Here is a 22,835-nt window from a genome sequence, read left to right as displayed (position 1 = left end):
GAAATTTTAGTCATAGGAATTGTTTCGTCATTGTTTAATTGTAATAAATATAAAAGCAATAGAGCTGATAATAAGACAGGAGCAAGCAGAACTGGCTTCTCATAGGAAAGTGAGGTTAGGGAGGAATTGAGTGTCAGGGAAGAGTGATTGGATTCCTTGCTAACCTGCTTGTTTAAGTGGGTAAAGTCAAGCATAATACCTAAAAATGTGGCTCACTGCTGGGAGTAATACTCACATCTCAACTGTAAATATGGACACCTTCAACAGTATCTGCAATGATCATTTGTTACTTGGATAATAAAGAGTAACGGCTATTAAGACACAAAAGGGTAGAGTGGAAACCAAGGGGGCTTGCCCAGTGGTCTGTAGTAAAGGACTTTGGGTGCTGTGGTGGTGGGTGTGGTGTGGTGACATACACCTAAGGAGATGTGAGCCTATTCTTCTAAGTCATATATAGTGTTGTAAATGTGACAGTGTTGTTAACGTAATAAAAAATAATAAAACAAATAAGAAGAAACAAAAGAAATGAACCAAGTGTTTAGAAGTCAGATATTCAAGTAAGAAAAGACCCCCCCCAAAAAAGATCAGAAAGGTCAGTGCAGGAATATCTAAAAAATCATCATAATCAACACCTCTGCCAAGAAAACACAGATAAGCCTAATTCCAAGGCAGGAAGTGCTTGACCTCTTAAATATCCTGCCAGAGGGGAATAATGATGAGCCAGCTCAGGCCTCCCTGGGGTTGCAGGTATTTGCAGGGATATTATCATAGTTACACTTATTTCCTAATATGTAGGCCTTTGTTGGTATATAAATCATTCAAATTGTATGGAAATAATTGGTATTATAATGAGAATCCTGACATAAGATATGGTCTAAACAAAGTGAGTGAGCTATAGCCCTTTGTACTAATCCATTTTCCAATCATGATTTCATTTACAATACAGTGAACAACTATGTATTTAATAAACGCTTTTTGATGGAAATGGAATTGTTTTGAATAGTAACAGAAGGGCCAGAAGGAGACTTAAAGGGAAAATTGACTGCCACCCTTATAGAAACCAACTTGACAGAAAAAGTCAGCTGGGCAAATATTTGGCTTACTGAACTTGTTTCTATCTGTTCTCATCCGGGAAGGTTTTAAAAGGACTTAACTGGACAAATGTGTTCTTGCTTGGTGGCCTAGCAAAGAACACACATAATGGAAATGAGTTATCCCTTCAGAGTTGTGCTGTGTTTTCTTGAGCAATGTATAATTCCCTCTGGAACAAGTAAATTAAACAATTACTAAATCTTTACCTTATATTTTATTTGTGTTACCTGTACATATTTGCTAGGAAATATTAAAAGACCTGAAATCAACTATCAAATTATTGAAATTAACTAGTCAAGGTTTTTTAAAGGTCTGCTGTGGGCAAGAACCGTAATTTTATGTTTAAAAAGATCTTTTTTGAGGAAATCAAGTAATCTTTCTCTAGACAAATATCTAAGAACATCCATTAGTATTGTCAATAAGAGGAAAAAACTGGAAGCAACCCAAAACTTCATCAGTAGTATAGTGGATAAATAAATTATAGCATCTTCATACAATGAAATATTATCAATGAAGTGAATGAACTCAATCTATACTCATCAATGTGAATGAATCTCGAAATCACCTTGCCAAATTACAAATTCATGCAGTATGATTCAATTGTTTTAAAGTTTAAGATTTGGGAAAACTAAACAATATAACAATGTTTAGGTGAAAATTCTAGATGATAATACTCAAAAAACAAAAAAAAAAAAGCAAGGATGGACATTACCTCTAGGAGAAAATAAAAGAAACACATTTGCAAAGTGCTTCCAACCTCTAATGTGTTAATAATGTCCTGTCTCCAAAAATGGGTGGTGGGTGGAGAGATGATTAGATACCAATATTAGATTTACATGTTCATTTTTCCAATCCACAAGGATTGAGGAAGAGCTCTGACAATGGGAAGTAGGTAGCATCTCTAAGAAGGTACGTGGTATGAAGAACGGTGTCTTTCCTAAATTATTGTATGTAATGGCCTGCTAAGGCTTCACATGTAGAAATGCTATGCATTCCAGATGTTGCTAGGTTCAGTATCATATATATTTGTAATATTTATATGTAATTTTTAATATTATTACATCTGAATTTTCATCAAACTATTTTACTTGTGGAAATTTTTATCCATGTTATTCCAAAAAACTACACATAACAGAATATGCATTGCATTTTACATCAGAAGCATCTCTGCAAACTCCAAAATGTGAGAGAAGCCTAATGAACAAAAAACATCAGTGCCATGAGGAAAAGTGAAAATAACAAAAGTCACCCTGGGACAATTGAGGAAGATGGCAGGTCATCAATTCCAGGTAACCTTAAAAGTAGAATGTCCATGGAGAGACTGCCAGTCTCCTCTAGACAAGACAGACAGTCTCTGGTGTTTTGCTGAATGTCTGAGGCGATGAGAGAAAGGCTAAAAGTAAAAGTCATAACATTAGGTATATTCATGAAGATAATGTGTGGGAAATGAGCAATAGAAACCATTTCTATCTTAAAATTGTGTAATTCTATTAGGTCAAATGAAGGAAAAACCCTTTTTAGAACTTAAGCTCTTTTTTATTGCCATAATCCTGGAAATGGACTTTCTTCTCCTTTTTTTCTTACTTCAGCAGTACCTTTCTTCATAGTGGATATTTCATTGAACAAAAGGTAGTTGAGCTATGAAGAGTTTGTTTACAATGAGAATATACCCATTATGAATCATATGTTAATAATTTGGCATCACAAATCTGATCACAAATTTTTTCAAGCAAAGGAGATAAGAAAAGTATAGGCTAGATCAAGATTCTTTCAAAGTCAGCAAGGTTCAATGCATTAACAGTTCCAGAAATTGGTTCCATATAAGTCAATTATTAGTAAATATAATGCAAGCAAGGAGATGTTCAACTGATTTTATCTGTCCTCTTAAATTAATTGATTTGACTGGGCATAGGAGATGGAGGTCATGGGCCAATAATTTTTTAAATATATAGATTGCTCCTCCATGACTAGGACTTCAAATTATAAAGGTCTCTGTCTCAAGGAAATTTCTATTAGTCCTGAATGAGAATCCCTAAGACACAACAGAGAGCTCAGTGCATTTTTAAAAATTATGTCTGAGCAATATATTTTAAACATTTTCCCTTGGACAATAAATAACATCTTTCCAATTAAAAAATAGAACATAAATTCAAACAAAATAATTTGTGGGTTAACCACTTGCCTTATTTAAACCCGTGGTTCACTGTTGTTAAAGTACCTCCAGACCAACAGCATAAATACTACCAAGAAATTTCTTCAAAATACAAAAATTTAGGCCTTACTCTAGACCTATTGAATCAGAAACTCTGGTGGTAGGACCCAGAAATTTTAATAAACTTTCCATGTGGTTGACATGCACACCAAAGTCTGAGAACCACAGCTGTAAACCGTTCTAGTCCAATGGCCTCTATACAAAAATAGAGGAAATCTAGGCCATTGATAGAAATAAATTCCCCATCAAAAGTACTGCAAAAGCACTTTTAAGTTTGATGGATTAATCATTTAGCTAGCAATATAAAGATTAAGCCAAATAATTGCAATTCAGCAGCCTTTTAGGCATTACATTATTTTAGATAAAAGAAAGCAAGTTTCTATTTTTCAGGTGAAAAGTATTACAATAGTATTACAATAATTTTTCTTTTGCTATTGAAGATTCTAATTATGGCATTCTCTGTAATCTTGGCAGTGTAGAAATGATACTCTGGTAATGACTGAGAATGCTTATTTAATGAAGTTGTCTCATTCAAGACCTTGAATTGAAATTATCAAAGTAAAGTTTTCCACTGTCCTAAAGATCTTTATACTATTAATCCATGTTCCAAAAGATAATCCTTTATTCACATCTCATTTCTCTCACCATATTTTTCCTAGGCCTGAAACTTCTGGGGACTACAAATGGTATTATAAGTGCTGTTATCATAGGGAATTGATTACTGCCTATTTTATGGGCTAATCGCTTTGTTGTTTTTTTGTTGTTTTTCTCTCTATGCTTCTCAGATCCCCCTTGTTGAGCCACAAGAGACTTCAGAGGCTAACAGTATTATCCAGGGGTTAATGAAACTAATTATGGGTTAGAAAACCAATTTGAGTTACTGATATTAACAAAACTTTTGTAAGACTTTTTTTAAAATCTGTGTTTGGATAGAATTTTAAACCTAATCAAACTTTTCTTCAGACAAATAATCCATTTCAAAATAGATTCCCTTAAATTATGTTATTCTGAAAGAGGGTTTAAAATACATTTTCATTTATACAAAAAAATAAACTATTACTTTGATTGGAAAGGAGGAACATATTCACTGCAAAGGGTGAAAAACACACTGCACTTACATAAATTTATGTGATCTGTGTTAAAAAAGAAAAGTCCTGTTGATTTACAAACATTTTTGCTTTTTAGATTTACAAATATAATGAAAAATTTTTTTAGATCTCTGTTATTCTTCCATATAATTTTTTACCTTTGAAAGAAAATGTATATAAGATAAAGTTTTGAAAGAAAATGCTAGATAGCATTGAATTAAAAATTAATAACTAAAAACCTCTTTATGAGTTTTATAAGAAGACTTAAATATCACAGATCATAAGATAATCTCATTATAGCTATTTATAGCAGAACTTGCCCTAAAGGTAGCCAAATATTTGAAATTATCCATTTGATACCAAATATATATTTTTCAATCACTGGTGGCAGTATTATTGTTAGATGTAATAGTTCGAGGTAATATGTGCAATGTTATAATATTTAGTCAAAGAAGCAAAAATATTGTAAGTTTGTTCCAGTAGTTCCCTTCACTATAGCAAGGGTGACCTATCTGTTCAGTATTTAGTCAATACATATTTATTGAACACCTACTATTTGCCAGGTACTGGGTATTCATTGGTGAACAAAGCAAGTTATGTTGCTATCTTCATAGAACTGACCTTCTACTTGAAGTAACATGTCATAAATACATCAAATAAATATTTAATAGACTAGATGACAAAAAGTGCTGAGATGAAGTTAACTAAGAAACTAGAAAATGAGTGTGATGTAAGTCAACAGGGAAAGGTCTCCTTTGTCTCTTGGTTAAGAAAAGTCTCTCTTAGGAGGTGACAGTTGCAAGAGAACGGAAAATTAAGTGAGGAAGGCACATATGGGGTGTGGACATAGGGAACAGGACTGGGGCAGGGGAATGAGTGAGGTGGAGTTGAAGAGGATGAAGTATTAAGTAGCCAGGAACCAGGTTATGGAAAGCTGTATAAAATGAGGTAAAGCCTTTGAGTTTCATCCTGAATGAGACAGAACTTTGAACTATTTAGAGCAGAGCCATGATCTGAATTCAAAAAAAAAAAAATCTGATTGTATTAGTGGCTAAATTGGAAGCAAGGACTTCAATTAGGAAACTTATTATAGTCCTCACAAAAGGTAATGGAGAATTGGATTCAGATGATAGAGATAGATGATATGAAAACTAGTCAGATTTTGGATATATTTAAAGGTAGAGTCAAGAGAGTTTACTTATGGATTAGATATGGGGTGTGAAAGGAAGGAATCAATGATGATTCAGGGTTTGACTCTTCAGTACATGAAGAGTGAAAGCTCTGCAGAGTATATTTATGGATGGAGAAAGAGAAGGTATTTTAAAATTAGTGGAAATTATGATTTTTTAGAGGACTCTGTCACATCATTGAAGGAGAACATAATAGGAGAAGGAAATAACTGGCAAGAAATAACAATGTCCATTCCCATCACCAACAGGAGACCAATAGAATTCCTGTGGGAGCCAGAGACACCTTCATGTGGATCTCAGACACAGACCAGAGATGCAGGAGACAGAGGAAATGGAGCTATACAAAATGGAAGGTGCCATATGATCAAATCTCATCAAATCTCATAGAACATCCCTAAGGAATCTTCAGAAATAACGGTGAGAAATTTTGCAGGGAGAGGAGCCTCTGCAATAGCAGATGTGAAAAAGAGCCATCAAAACACAAGTGAACATTACTTTATTGTTTATTTCATTCAAGTAGAGTACAGCTAATCCAGGTTTTCTTACATATTTCCCTGGTTTCAGAGATTTTATAAATGAGATAGAAATGAGAAGTGGGAGTTGTTTTCATCACTGTCATTTTTTGCTAGTGAAATGTTTTTGCAATTATTTTTCTGCTATTATATAGAAAACAAAAGCTCCAAAATGGCACAAAAAATCTTACCATATGATTTTATCAATAAAATATAATATACAACTACCAATGTACTTTTCAATATTAGTAAGAAATCAGATCTCTGTGTGATTTCACTTATGCAATCTATTTGTGATTTTCTAAAATTACATGTACAAATATGGTCAATCAACAGCCTCATTTTAAATAGGTATGTTCTAAGATGTATTACATCTTTGTGTGAACAGTAACACAATGCAAGATGCAAATGGTATTTTAAATCACTACAAATATGGTAAAGTAGAGATAAGAGGCTTTTCATATTATAACTAGAAATATAAACACCTCTTCTCTGAATATATAATATCAACTGTCAGTAAGAGCTGATGATTGTTTATGTAATAGGAAAGAGGTATTTTGGCTTTTGTGATACATCCATTTTTCTCAATTATTCTTGCCATTTCACCCATCATACCAAGAATTACCTCAGAGATAAGAAACAATGACCATTTTCTTTTAGGAACAAAGTAAGAATTATTATGTCTCATGAAGTGATGTTTCTTTCACTGTTCTGAAAGCCTTGCTGGTATGGAGGCGTTTTTTCTTAAAATCTTCATACTAGCAATGGAATAAGAGAAAGAAACCATTACTAGGGTATTATCTTCATATTTTACAGGAGCACTGAAAAGAAATTAAGATCCAAATATGGGGATCAGTTTTAAGATCCTAACTGATGGGGTCCCAAATGAAAGACTGAGTTTTGGGTTCAATTCACTTTGATTTAGTCTGTAGTCCCGCAGGGTGAGAACTCCATTTCCTGCCTTTTTAGCCAGGAGAGTTTTAGCTATTTGGGGTTTTTTGTGATTTCATATGAAATTCAGTTGATCTTTGTTCTGTTTCTTTGAAGGATGTCATGGGATTTTTGTTGGGATTGCACTGAATCTGTATATTACTTTAGGAAGGATGGTCATTTTGACAATGTTGATTCTTTCAATCTATGAGCAGGGAATATCTTTCCAATTCTTAACGTTTTCTTCTGTTGCTTTTAACAGTGTTTTATAGCTATCCATGTAGGGGCACTTTGGTGGTGGTAAAACTATGGTGACCACACTTGAAGGGAGAAATCCTGTATTGTGAAAAAATAAAAAATGATGTTTAAAATAAATAAATAACAAAAAAAATAGATTCAAAGACCACTAATAAATACTTATTGGATTTTTTTTAAAAAATAACAATCCACTTTACCCCAGTTCTTGTATAAATAAAATAAATCTTAAAAATTAATAATAATAATAATAATTCACTTTGATTTAAAAAGAAAGTGAACACTATGAGTTAGATGGGTGATACAATGACTTATTTCAAGGCTTTGCTCTTTAGAGCAACCTTATGACAATTAAGAACCACATTATATAAGAAACAACTGCTTATATGTTTATCCAGAATGATATGCTGGTGAGCTTGTCATTGTGAAAAGGAATAGAAAGAACTATTTTTACAAAATCTATAATTAACCCAAGGGACTTTCCACTGAATTTATAGCTTAGCAAGGATTCTAAATGGATTTAAAAGGTAGGCGAATGTAGCTGCTGCATTTTCATGAATAACTCTCAAGGGTTGCAATTGACATGAAATAAGGTTATCACTTCTCTTTTCCAAATACTAGCACTGCTTTCAAGATGTGAGGAGAATTTCAGTGAGATGTAAGAAAAATGTCTCCAGTGAAACTTGCAATATAATCTCTATTATAGTAGGAATCCTGTTGTTCTTGTTTATCACTTATCTTTAGCACCTACCGTAGTGTCCAGGACATAAAATGTGCTTAACAAATATATTCAATATATGATTGAGTCTATTTGGGGAAACCGTATATTTTAGTGTGGCTGCTAACACAAGACATGGTAGTGTGAGGCCTTAATATAGGGGAGTGAGCTGAAAGGAAAGATTCTCTCTAAGAATTGGAGTAACTCTCTTCAGGGTCAATTAAAAAATCTCCTGTTTTCTCATTTGAAAAGCAAAATTAATTGCTAGAAAAGGGGTCTGCATTTCCAATCTTTGAACCTGTAGCATGCATTACTGGTGTTCCACCCAAAACTCCATGAATTTTTAGCACCACAGTCTCTCCCATTCTCCAGCTACCTGCATCCTCTTCTCTGCCAGAGGGCTCATCTGGCTTTTTGAATCAGGGCTGGCTGCGAGGGGGTATGGCCAGTGCAGTTCTTCAGGGCCTTGTACTCAGAAAAGGGCCCCAAGCTTGGGGGTTAATTCTGTGCAGTTTTGCATTTTCTATATTGAAATGTTTAGTAAGTTTATCTTTAACTTTCTGTCCTTTAAGTGAAGTTCAGTGGGGCAACAGAGCATGTATAAGGGTCTTGAAACCTCCATTTATATACGGTCCCTCATCCTGATTTCTCTCCTACCCTGACCCAGTGACTTCTGCCATGCTCTGCTCATTACAGGGATGTGGGCACAAGTTGAATAGAGTCAGGGGCAGGCACAGGTGATAACACGTCTATCTGGAGAGAGACAGAGAGAGAGAGAGAGAGAGAGAGAGAAACACTTTCTGAGCTCCATAATTGTCTCTGAGTTGAACCAGGCATGGCAGATAAAATCAGTGCCACAGGGGCCTCCCCGGTGGCGCAGCGGTTGAGCGCTGGGTTGCGAAGCTGCCCGCAGCCTCTGCAGCGCCAGTTCGATCCCCGGCTGCTCCCCGGCCACCTGAGGAGGGTCCCACATGGCGCGCAGACCTCTCCTGTCGCCCACCTCTCCCCTCAGCAGTGTACTTTGGTCCTTCTGCCTGTTCTGCTCCCTGCTCTGGCTCTGGTGAATTCTCTCACCCTCCCACGCTTCTGACTGTACCCAGTGCTTATATGTATAAATAAATAAATAAATCTTTAAAAAACAAAAAAAAAAAATGCCATGCTACTATTTAAAAAAAAAAAAAAAATTCAGTGCTAGAGAATAATTTCTGCCCCACCTGCTTTCATCAATGACTTTTGTAAGAGTTGGTGGGAGAATTTTCGGCAACCTATTCTACAGGTTGCAGTGTTCTCTAGCAAGATTCAACACTTGATAAAGTGCTTTTTATTGATTGCCTTCCATTCTCTGTCTTCCTTACTTCCCCACTGGTGTTTCTTGACATCACCTTCCAAATAAACTACTTAGATCTGAATCCTTATTTTGGATCTGTTTCTGGAAAAATCCAAAGGAAGAGATTCTTAAGTCAACATTTAAGCAACATTTCTAATATCCTTGACTAATTGAAAAATAAATAACGCCAGTAAAGTGGAGATACTCCCCAAGGTTCTCTATAATTTAGAGGTTTGGAGGGTTGCAGCTTTGTTTACCTTTTACTGTCTGTGCTGAATCATTTCTCTCTTTGTTTATTTCTTCCTTCCCCAATTTGAATGCAAAGGCTTCTTCTTCCCATGGGTCCCTCCTCACTCTATAATTCTATGAATCTCCTGGTCTCTGGTTGAAAGAAAATGAAAAGTTGCTCTAAACCTATTACCACAAGATACAATAATTTCCTGTGAATTTCTGAATTCTGCAATAGAAGTATTTGTTTTTGTTAAACATGACCTTCAAACTACAAAGAACATACACAATATATTTCTGATCCTTTGTTCTGGGAGACAAATATGTTCAATTGAATTTGAAAATGTGACATCAGCATTTCTTTCTAAATTTGGGAAGAAAATAGAAACTAGTAGAAAGTTGTCATGGGGCATGGAATTTTTTTTAAAGACCATAATATATTTTGCATTCAACTTTTTCTAAGTTTTAAATATTTATTTTTGGAATTTTATTTTTTAATACCATGAAACCATGATGATGATTTTGTGTGCTGGCAGTGCTATTTTCTGCTGACAGGAAAGCAAGAGAATTTAGAATTTAGGATTTTGGTCAAACCTATTTTGGGAATGACTTAGTGAAAAAAATTATATGAATTTGAATATTAAAAATTAATTTCTCCCAGCTCCCTCTTTCATCTTGTGATAAAACTAATTGCAATTGCAGATCTTAAATGGTCAACTCCCTTATCATATCTGACACCTACTTGATATAGAATGGATAAAAACCATACTGAGACTGCTAAGGGAAATTCCACACCATTTCCCAACATGAGTACATTATGCAAACCCTATCCTCTCTAGATCAAACCTGACTACCAAATCTTCTGACTCAGAATATTTGATCTGTCTCCTGTGATTCTTCAGTTCTAACCATCTGCTATACCTATCCATTGCCCTATCCAAACCCTTGTCCTGTAGAAAAGTTCATTCATTTAATTGTTCATTCCTGAAAAATTAATTGGTAAGTTACTATGGGATTTATTCAACATTCAAGTTTGTTAGGAATGCAAATTTCTGGTTCCCAACACAGATCAACTAAATCAGAATCTCTATGGGACCAAGGAATCTATGTAGTAATCTGCTGGTCAGGTTGTTCCTATGCACCTACAGTTTGAGAAACACCGGTCTTGGTCTGGACTAGGGCCAAATAATTTGCATTTCTATAAGTTTCCAAAGTAATGTTAGTGCTGCTACTTCAGGGACCACACTTTGAGAACCATTGACCTAGAGGTTCAAGTTACTATTCCTGCAACCTAACAAAAGCCTGAGTGCAGATCTCCCCAAATTATTTTTCAGCTTCAACCTTTCTTGGCCTAACTATACCCAGTTTTGCTGGGAATGTTTCAAGGTCAATTTGCCAACTTATAGCTTTTTAAATTGGGTAGCAATTTGAGACAGCTGTCACTGTACCCTGTTAGTACAGTAGCTCTCATTATCTTCATTTTGGTTTCATGAACTTAATCTGAAAAATCTCATTGCATGTTGAACGGGGTATAGACTGAATTTGATTCCATAGATTTAAACAATGAATTTACCATATTATCTGTCTTATTTTGAGCAAATCACTCACCATTTCTAAAATTTAACTCCTTATTTGCACAATGCACAGAAAATAGATTGGAAGAGATTTTGTCTTGGAAAGAAGCTAGCAAAAGATCTGCAAAGGTCTGGCATTTAGTAGATTCTCAGTACATGTTGTTTAAATTTTTATATCACAGTACTCTTTCTTTTGTACCACATAATACCAAGTAATGACATATGTTCAAATTATTACTCTTTTTAATCTTGTTTATGTCTTCAGAATATATTTAGTTTCATTTAAAAATTGATTTAACTTTATTGTCTACATTTTATTTCTCCTTCATTTTGGTGACCTCAAGGGAATATAAAGTGTTAATTTTTCTTTAATTTTTAAAAATATCTAGAGTTTTAATAAGTAAAGTAAACGATAATAGAATGTCATAGTGGTAGTTTTAATATTGGGTTTCCTGTATTTTCTTGTCATTTGATGCCAAATAAAAGTCGGAGCTAGGGCCTCCCTGGTGGCCTAATAGTTAAAGTCTCAACACTACTACCGCAATGGTGGAAGTGGCCTGAGTTCAATCCCCTAATAGGGAGCTAACCCACATGGCGCCGCAGACCTCTCCTCTCACCCACTTCTCCCCTTAGCAGTGTATTTCAGGGGATTTTCCTGTTCTGCTCCCCATTCTGTTTCTGGTGAATCCTCTCATCCCCCACACCTCTGGCCTATACCCCAGTTCTTCTATGCTAAAATAAATAAAAATCTTTCAAAAAAAAAGTCAGAGCTAAAAGTACCCTAAAATTCTTACTAGAAAAAGTAGCTTCACCACTGACCAAGCCTTTCATCCAAGTGCCTGAAATCCCTTTTTAGGCATCAGTTAAATAAGTTTTAAAACACTTCCATCAAGAAAGAATTAGAACATGGGCTAAAACCTAGTTTAAAAAATAGGGTCTCAGACTACATCTATCAGAGTAAACTAAAAAAAAAAAAATGTAGCATGGTCAGACTTGTCTATCATTTTCATGACTTTGAAATAAGGGCTTTTAAAAAAAATCATATTTACAAAAAAAAATAATGCATGCACATGCTTACAAAAATCAACTTGGACTGAAAGATTTATAATGAACAAAAACAATTTCCTTTTACCACAGCTCCCAACCCCAAGTCCTATTTCCTATAGACAACCTCTTTTTGTTCAAAAAAAAAAAAAAACAACAGATTGATTTATGCATACAAGAACTGGGGTGTAGGTGAGAGGTACAGGGGGTGAGAGGATTCACCAGAGACAGAGTAGGAGCAGAATAGCCAGATCTACAGAGATACACTGCAAAGGGGAGCAGCAAATGAGACAGGGGAGGTCTGCTGTATCATATGTGGGCTAGCTCCCTCACTGGAGGTAGAACTCAGGCAGCAGCAGTGATAGTGCTGAGACTTAACACCTAGGCCACAGGGATGCCCTGGACAACCTCTCTTTAACTACTTCTATCTTCTGTATATAGAAATAGTTTGCTTATACAGTCAAGAATAGTATGCTACTCTAGTTTTACCTATGTTAGATACTATTTATGCCCTACTATGATTAATGAGGATTTAGCTATTACAATACAACTGCTACCCTCCCCCATTCTAACTATAGTTATATCACCTTTAATTAAATAATCTGAAAGCCCTTAGCATATTTTGAGTACATATTTTCAGATTCAAGTTGTTGTACTATCAATCAAATAGTTGTACTGTGGCTACATTTCCTTTCTTAGAGTGTTTTAGTTTTTTTCTTGACATTCTTAGGTATTTTATTTTGTTCTTTGTTTCCACCTATAATCATACTTTTTTCCTGAAGTCTTAATGTAATGATATTTATCAAATGAATCACCCCTCTCTCTTCCATCCCTGCCACAGAAAGTTCCCATCTCAATTCTCTGCTTCATTTGGGGCCACTTCTCCCCAGACCAGCTGCCTTGCTCTTCTGGAACGACCTTTCACTATGCCCCTGGGTTGCAGCCTCTACTTACTGGTGCTACGCCTTTCTGCTTCCTAGCCAACACCCTGAATTTCTGGTGGCAGATTTTCTTAGTCTTTGAAGACTAAAAATGCTCTTCTGTTTTCTAGCCCACACCTCATACTTTATATAAGTATAGAATTTCAGGTAGAAAAAAAATTTCCATCAGAATTTTTGAAGAGATTTCTTTGTTGTCTTCTAAACACAACAAATAACTGACTAAGAATAAACGAAAGGTAATGGATTCAACATGTCATGGTCTGGTGTGGTGTCTCCATATATAAATATTTTAAGGATTCTTAGAGACTGAAAAAAGAGTACAGAATGCATGCTAATAAGATTTTTGCTTAAGGTAGGACTGGTCACATAATTTGAAGGGCCCAGTGCAAAATGAAAATATGGGACCTTTGTTAATAAATTATTTAAAATTTCAAAATGACAGTAGTGCATGAAACCAAACACAAGAGCCTTTTAAGTTTAACAGTCTGTAAAACTGCACGGGTAGCACACTTATGAAGCTGGCCCTGCTTTAAGCTGGCCCATCTCCTTTAATCCCTCATTCAACATCACTGAGCATCATAGTCCCATATGTAAAACAGACAGACATACAATATCTGTCCTTATAACCATCAGGATTGAGTTATCTATGACATGGTAAAAATAATATATGTGCAAGCACTATGTAAGTCATAGGAATGTAAAGAAGAATAAATATTTCTAGACCATTTCTTCTGCATCACAGAGAAAATGTGTTAGATTGGTGTTGCTTCCTTGTATCTTCTTTTATGGATGGATAGCTAATGTGCAGATACTTCATAGCTTCAAATATGTCTTAGAGTCACTCCAATAATAAAAATTCAAACAAGAGTAGCAATAACATGCTGATCATCACATCTTAATCGGAAACTCTAAAAATTGAACTTTTTATTGAAGTGTTCTTCTAACTTCACCTTAAAAATAGCACTTTAGAGTCATCACTTAAATCCTTCCTAAGTTGTGAAACATAGGTGGCAGCTAAGAACGTGGGTTACTATTATTCCACCTGTGTTTTATCTGGTGATCCTATTAAAGAGACAGACCTTTACCTGGTTTCAAGTTATATCCACCAGTAGGTGTGTGCAGATGCTCTGTTTTAATATTTGAATCCTGAGTTAGTTTCTAAGCAACTATATGACATCAATAAATTCTGAAACTTTTAAAGTCTCATGGGGTTGTTGTGGCAATTAGTTAGGTGTGCGAGACTTCAGACACATAATAGGTGCTCAGCAAATGATTATCACTATTATTATCCTTTGAGAGGAATAAGAATACTAATTGTATTTTTCAATTGACCAGGTGCACTAATTTTTGTACAAGAACATTATTTCAAAATCAGTCTAAATCAAGCACATTTAATGTATAGTTTCATGAACAGAAATAAATATTTGTCTTCGCGTTAGATTGAAACTGAACATTTAGACCAGAGATTCACAAACTCCAGCCCACTGCTCTTTTTGTATAGCTCATGAGCTGAAAATATTTTTACGCTTTTAGAATGTAGAAAAATAAAATTTTGTGACATCTGAAAAATGTATAAAATTTAAATTTCAGTTTCCCTAAACAGTTTACCGTTAACACAGCCATATGTATTCATTTACATATTGTCCTTGGCTGTTCAATGGTCATTGAGTCATTGTAACACAGAAATTAAGTCTAAATATTTATTATGTGAATCTTAAAAGTTTGCCAGACCCTCTGTAGACCATCAGTCCTGACTTCTCATTACACAGCCACAATGGCACCATACCAGTGCCCACACACTGTTACCCCTCTATCTGGAAATAGATCGCCCTGCAACATCTAGCATTCCACACACCAAACCAGCCTTACTCCTCAGCTCCTGATGCCTCGATATCTCCTAATCTCTGCTGATGCTTTTGTGGCTCTGACCTCAGCTTATTGCCTTAACCACAATTTACACTCACCTCTGACATGGTATTTGCTCCTGCTAATCAGAGAGGTGAGACCAGCATATCCCTGTTAGATCCAAAATCCTTCCCCAGTAGTTAATTCAGTAAGAGTCTTCAAGTGTCAGGGCCTCCCTGGTGGCACAACGGGTTGAGATACAACCTATGAAGCTATCTGCAGCCACTGCAGCATGAGTTCAATCCCCGGGCAGGGAGATACCCACATGGCACAGCTGACCTCCCTGACTCGTCTGCTGCTCCCCTCAACAGTGTGTTTCAGTCAATGTGCCTGTTCTGTTCCCTACTCTGTCTCTGGTGAATCCTCTCATGCCCCACACCTCTGGCCTATACCCCAGTTCTTGTATACATAAATAAATCTTTAAAAAAAAAAAAAAAGAATCTTCAAGAGTGTGCTTGAATACAATTTTGGAAAATTTGTTGCCTTTCCTCAGAGTTTTTTTTATTCTTATACCCTATGGACATTAAATATTTGCTGTATACTTAGTACTCATAAGCAGAAGGAGGCCTGAAGATAGAAAGCTGATTTAGGAAATAAGAGAGGGACAAAAGGAGGTGATAGATAAAACAATCAATAAAAATGAACTGGTTTAATGATCAAGCTTGAAACATAGAGTGAATTAATGAGTGAATGAATTAATTTTTAAAAATAAGAAAGACTTCACCAAGAAGATAGGAACTGAGTTAGCCAGACTTTAATGGCTGGATTTGTAGAGTATATATTAGGGAGAGAAGAAAATACAGGTGGATGAAATGAGGTCTTCATCTAAATGCCCTATATCAGGGGTCACAAATTGTGGAGCTATCTCCCTCCTCCAGTCTCTCAATTTTCATCATCCCTGTCCTGCCACAAACTCCTCATAGCAAACTATGAAAGGTCATCTCACTGAGATGATTAGAAAATACAACTCTGGCTGGACACAGTAGAAAAAGGCACCATCTCCACTGGTACTGCAGGTCTCTGCTAGGGTACAAATTTAGGTGATCAGGGGTGACTTTCTGCCCCATATTCACCCCTGGGACTAAAACATGCTCACACATACCCAACCTGAAAAATACTACATTGTAGATCATAAATGGGTAGACCCTGCTCTGCATTTTATGTTTAGAAATAATTTTCTTGAAATCTTTCAAAGAATTAAAAATAAATCATTGTAGTCTGTTGATGAGAATGTGGCTAAATGCTCCCCTGCATTGTTGGAGGAAAAGCAAAAAATCATATAATCCTCATGGGAGAATTTGCCAAATTCTAATGCAATTACAGATGCATTTACCTTTTGACACAACAATTCAAATTATAGGCATCTGTTGTAAAGATTTACTGGCAAAATTACAAAATGATATCCAAGGCTATACTTGAAGGCATCATTTAGCATAACGGTAAATTGAAAACAACCAAAACATCTATTAATAGTGGTTAAATAAGCCAGGGTTGGCAAACTTCTTCAAGAAAACCCCAAATAGTAAATATTTTATGCTTTGAGGGCATATGGTCTCTACCACAAACACTCATTTCTACCATCATAGCACAAAAGCAGCCATGGACAAAAAGGCAAATGAGCAGGCTGCGTTTCAGTAAAATTTTACTTGTGGAAACTAAAATGTGAGTTTTATAGAACTTTCAGTCACATAATAGTCTTCTTTTGATTTTTTTTCAGCCCTTTAAAAAAAAAAAAGCCTATTCTTAGCTTTAAGTCAAATACAGATGGCAGACTAGATCTGACCATCAGACTGTAGCTTTTCAGTCCCTAGAATAAACTATGGTATATCCTCACAATAAAGTCTGATATAGTTACATCAAGAAATAAAGAAGATATTATATACTGATATGGATCCACAATGTAATAAGTGAAAAAAAACAAGGGGCAAACAGTCTTGCATGTTATTGTTTCTATAAGAAATTGAAGTATGAGTATACATATACATCTGAGTATAATGTTAATTTTTTTTTTTTTAGATTTTATTTATTTTGCATGGAAGACTAGGGTGTAGACCAGTGGTACAGGTGGTGAGAGGATTCACCAGAGACAGAGTGGGGAGCAGAACAGGTGGATTTACTGAAATACACTGCTGAGGGGAGCCTTGGGTGAGACAAGAGAGGTCTGCTGTGCCATATGTAGGTCAGCTCCCTGGTAGGGAATAGAACTCAGACCATCAGGATGATAGCACTGAGACTTAACCCCTAGGCCACCAGGGAGGCTCCTAATGTTTATACTTTTAAAAAAATGATGAAAGATAAAACAATAACTAATGAAAGTAGTTGCCTATAAGAGAAGGAATGTAAAAGGGTGGGATGGTGGAAGCAGTATTTCTGTGAACTTGTAAAACTGTTTTGACTTTGGGATATAATTTTGACATAATTAAACAAAGGAAAATCACAAAGTGAAAAACTGATTTGGTTGTCAACACATGAAAAGGGAATATTTTATGAAGAATACAAATTCCCATCTTTTGAAATATCGAAAGACCTGGTTGGCATCACTGAGTCTATATTCCCACCTAGTAACCATATGGCGAAGCCAAATTTTAACAACATCTTTTACAGTAAGACATATATTCTTTGATTTGCTGCAAAATTCATCTACTTGGCTTCACCTTACCTTGCCTACTCGGCTTGCAGAGGCATTTAAGTTTGTAATTTCTGTCCTAGGAGAAGCAAATGCATTAAAATGTGATGCTTAGTATAGCAGTAACAGAAAAAGCATCAGTATTTTGAGCACAGGAATACAATGATAAAAGTAGTATTTTGAATACACTAACCTATCAGTATTATATGTAATGATTTGGAGTGGGGAAGAGCCTGATACCAAAGAGATTAATTCCAGATTTGATTATGCTAACACAGATAGGAGACATATTGGCCTGGAAGGGTGGTAACTCTAGGATGGAAAGAAAGTGAAAAAAAGAATACAAGTCACCAGGATATGAAATGAAAAAGAATGCAGAGTTACATTAGAACCAGAAAGGATCTGAGAGATCATCTAATCTCATGTCCCTATTTCATAGGAAACTGAAGTCTAGAGTGGTAAAGAACTGTATTTGAAATATTATATCTGGTTAATATCAGAATCACCAGCTTCACTTTCCAAGTATTATTATGTATTCTACTAAATTTTATTATTTTGAGGCACTAGAGAGGCAAAGACAAAACCAGTTAAAGAACTTTATAACTCTCATAACCAGCCACATAAGCACTAATTGCACCATGGTGCCCCCAGCATATAAAGCAGGTGCCATTCTGCATGGTTGCAAATTTGTGCCACTAGAGACTTGGAGAGAGAATTTTTCTTGGGGGAGAAGATAATAAATTTGATTTTTAAGCATGGTAGGTAAAATGAAGCATGAAATGGTGATTTTAGTAGGCAGTTGAAAATCTTCGCAAGTAGGCAGTTTTTATATTTTTGTTTATTGCTACTATAAATTAATGTCAATTTATTCAGGCTACTGGATCTGTTAAAAAAGAACATTGTCATTATACATTTGTCAGACCCCTTAGATTATACAAAACAGGGCCTCCCCGGTGGCGCAGCAGTTGAGTGCTGGGTTGCGAAACTGCCCGCAGCCTGTGCAGAGCCAGTTCGATCCCCGGCTGCTCCCCGGCCAGCGGAGGAGGGTCCCACATGGCGCGCAGACCTCTCCTGCCGCCCGCTGCTCCCCTCAGCAGCGTACTTCGGTCCTTCTGCCTGTTCTGCTCCCCTCTCTGGCTCTGGTGAATTCTCTCACCCTCCCACGCTTCTGACTGTACCCAGTGCTTGTATAAATAAATAAAAATAAATCTCAAAAAAAAAATTAAAAATTAAAAAATAAATTAAAAAAAAAGATTATACAAAACAAAAAGCGAATGCTAAGGTAAACCAAGGACTTCAGTTAATAATAATGGAGCAATATTGATTCATCGATTCTAACAAATATAACACTAATGTAATATGTTAATATAGGGAGAAGTGAGAGTAAAGAACACATGGGAACTCTGCAATTTCTGTTCAATTGTTCTATAAATATAAAGCTGCACAAAACAATAAATTTTACTATTATAAAAAATTATATTGGTGGAGAGAGCCACCAGTAACTTCTTGTGAGGCTGCAAAATCAAAATTGTCAATTTGTTCCTTGAATGGATGTTCACTGGAAAATATCATTTTATTTATTCGCTAACTTTTAAAATATTTTTATTGAGATAGCATATACAGATTACAACATATAATGTTTACAACATCTGTAAATGATTCAGAAATATAAGATCATACCTTTTTAGGTGTAGTTACTACACTACATCCACCATCAATACATGCATAGTCCTCCACCATGGTCCAATGTGCACCATTGGAAAATATAATTTCAGAAAAGGCAGAAATGAGTAAACACCAACTCAGATTTAGAGTAATATATTCACATCTGAAAAAAAATGAAAAAGTTTTAAAATCAATTTTTTAAATTATGGGAAAATAGTAGTTTAAAAAGGGAACTGCTTAAAAGTTTTTGGCTTCAGAAAAAGGAAAAAAGGGAATTGCTTGAACTTATGCATGTATTTTACAGCATTTTTTTCCTGCTAAAATTTGATCTGTTTGTTATTGGCCATATCAGGAAGAGTGGTGTTTTGTACCTGACAGAGGTCTTGCACCATAATGTGGATTGTGATAATCAATCACCAACTTTATGGCAAATGGCTGGAACAAGACTGTCAAAATGAATCACATCATCCCCAACCTATGTTTCGATCCCCTAGGAAATAAATATTTATTTCAAAAACTATACTGATTATGTGGTGTTCCAATTGGATCATTAGCTTCAGAGTAATAAAATCAATCCAGAGTTGGTTATATAATAATAATCACACCTCCATGATATAAAAACAGAAAAGGATTGACTTGGCATTCATGTTTGCTCTCCAAGGACATTCTAACAGTTATTTTTCTCCTTCTTTGTTATTGTGGTTTTGAAATAAGTTACAATAATGACCAGAAAATAAATGAGATTATATTAGACACTGACTTTTGTTCTACAGGTTTAGACCCTAGAGTGTTAGAGCATCAAGGAACTGACTTAATTATTCTATCCCAAAGGGTCTCAGTTGGGAAGCTTGCACCCACCCAAACCTCAAGATCCATTACTGTAATCCAAATTCTTTAAGAGCAAGAAACGGAGGTCCAAAAATGTGGCTGATAAAGAGTTTTCCAAACTATTTGGTGTTAGTTTCTGCACTTGAATACATTTCTCCTCTCCGATACAGCACCCCTTTTTTTTAAAGATCATGCTACCTAAGGTTAATTGATTCAATTCTGTGTACACTTGACCTATGTCAACAAAAAAAGCAAACTTTTTAAATTGGGTTGCTCTTTAGTCACATCTAGCTCTCAGATTCTATCAGTGAACTGTGTGTATGTAGATAATGAGGTGGCAGTGTTTACCTTTGATTCTTTTCCTCCTTGTTCCCTTAGCTATAAAGTAAACAAGGAAATGGAATATATTTGATCTAGCATGTCCATGGAAATTAGACTGTTCCAAAAATTGACTTCTAGGGTCATCCTGTATGCCACTGCGGGCACCAAAGGCTCTCATGAGGTTTTATGTTTTGTGGGTGGATTAACCTTCCAGTTTTTACCACCCAACCACAACTCCTCTAGGAGTAGGGATTATAGTTAACAAAATACACACACTGGCATAAATGCTCAGTCTTAAAGTTCTACTTGTTTCTAGACCATTCAGACTGTAAGTAGCTGTTGTGCCACCATTACTATTTCCTATGAGTGTAGATTTAGGTAATTGCATAATTGCCTTCTTTTTACAGCTAGCTTACCATTGGAGTAGAATGATAAGATCTCATCCTCATTTCTGTCTGGAAGAAAGATCTCACAGAACTTTAAGGAAGGCTGGTAAGTTAATCTTTCTTTTTTATTCCCTCTACTTTATCACATATATCCCTCATCATACAAGAGGGACTGCTTTCAATATAGTCTTCAATTGTGAGAAAAACAAACTGCCAGGAGTTGAATTGCTGTCCTATGGCCAACAGGCAATTCCTGGCTGGTGGCTCTAATGTCTTTGTGTTTCTCTTTGAATTGTGGAGATTAGTGGTCCCTGTGGGCTATCTTACCTTGTGGGAGGACCTTTGGGTACACATACCTTCCTGTTTATTCTCTGAGCCAAAGATTAAGTATAACAGGAATCCTTGAGAACATAGGTATGCCTCAAATACCATGTATTATAATCTTTGCATCATGAAACAGGAAATCCAGAATCCTAGTGAAAAAATAAAATTAGAGGTACAACCTTTGAATAGCTAGAAGCCGTTCTTCAAACAGGAGCCTGTTAATGATTAACACACCTGAGATCATTGTTTAAACCAAGGAGAGTAACTCTGCGTTAAGGTGTATACAATTAGAACTCTGATTTGCAAAAAATATTACTAATTCTATGTAGTCTACATTGTTTAATATACACAAAACATGCACACATACTTTAAGAGGAAAGAAGTCAAGAAAACATAACTTCAAGTACACTTATTTTTTAATTTTTCAAGATAATAACTACAACTATTAGGACAGGCTACTTGGGAACCTCAAAAACATGAATCACTTTCATAGTTAGCAGCATGGCCTTTCTTTGGGGAGCACTTTGTTTGAGGTAGAATGTGCCCCTGTTCTCACCAGGGCAAACAAAGGGAGCTGAATACAATGAATGAGAGCAAGCCTACCTGTGCTCTTTAGACAGACAGGGAAGGAGAACATTAGTCAGTACTACTGTACCACCTGCTACCCAGATGTCTTCAGTCTTTGCCTTATTTGTCTTCTCTTTCTAAACTTGAACTGTTGCCATAGATAGGCAAAAATGTGCCTCTAACCTTGTCACAACAATGGACAATTAAACTGAATTTTCAAGAACTGCCCAACTTTATTTCCTCTAGACTAGATTTTTATATTTGGGACCTGTCCTGTGTCCATCAGGCAATTCCTGGCTGGTGGCCCTACCTTCCCTAACTTCTAAAACTTGAAAATAAGGATAAATCTCAAAGTAAAATGCCTTTTAAACTGATCTCACACTCACTCATCCTTTCTTTTTAATCTCCTCTCCCAGCCTTTCTTCTGCTACTCATTTTACGGAAATGAGAAATAAGTGAGTAAATATGGAATATATACATTAAAAGCATTATATGTTCTTTGCTTTTATCATTTATTCATTTAACAAATATTCTTTGAATGCATCTATGTAGTAGCTAAATGCTGGGTATAGAGAGGGTAGTCAACAAAATAGACAAGGTCTTAATGAAGCTTATAACCTTGTGAGTTAGACATTAAATCAAATAAATGCTATGTGAAGAAATGAACAGAGGTAACTTATTTAGACTAGACAGTCAGAGAGGGCTTCTCTGAGGTAGTAATAATGCATGTGAACATCTGAAAAATAGTTGATGATGATTCCAGATATCCAGAGGAATTTTTGTCCTAAGTCTTCTAATATGAAAAGTATCTCTGAGCATATCTATATATCCACAAAATAAATGTAATGGAAAGGTGTGAACACTTATTTGTAAATAGAGGTCTATTGATTTTTCCAGGATTGAAAATGATTTCACCCAGTAAAGTTGCATTTTCTGATACTATGAAAAAGACCCCAGATAAAAATACTTCATTATTTATTATAAGTGGGGTTTACTAAATAAAGTGCTAAAGACAAAAGCTATAAAAAAGATATACTTTTCTTTATATTTCTAAAGAAAGAATTTAAAAATACCAAAATGAATGAGAGCAGGACTCTATTTT

At 35.4% G+C, this 22,835-nt stretch overlaps 1 long non-coding RNA gene across 3 annotated transcripts in view; it reads left to right on the top strand.

The window, feature by feature from the left end:
* Positions 1-22,214, top strand: part of LOC119257539 (uncharacterized) — a 44,242-nt gene extending 22,028 nt beyond the window's left edge. For all 3 annotated transcript variants that reach the window (XR_005128054.2, XR_005128053.2, XR_008553876.1), the window contains exons 3-6: positions 2,252-2,381; positions 5,831-5,999; positions 20,864-20,948; positions 22,150-22,214. This is a non-coding gene — a long non-coding RNA (uncharacterized LOC119257539). The remainder of the gene's footprint in view (positions 1-2,251; positions 2,382-5,830; positions 6,000-20,863; positions 20,949-22,149) is intronic.
* Positions 22,215-22,835: the final 621 nt, after the last annotated feature.

Source organism: Talpa occidentalis, unplaced genomic scaffold, assembly GCF_014898055.3.
Source record: "Talpa occidentalis isolate TD23 unplaced genomic scaffold, MPIMG_talOcc4v2.1 talOcc4.4, whole genome shotgun sequence".
In the NCBI taxonomy this organism is placed as follows: Eukaryota; Metazoa; Chordata; class Mammalia; order Eulipotyphla; family Talpidae; genus Talpa; species Talpa occidentalis.
The sequence above is the reverse complement of the archived record's forward strand: the minus strand, read 5'-3'. Positions and strand labels throughout refer to the sequence as shown.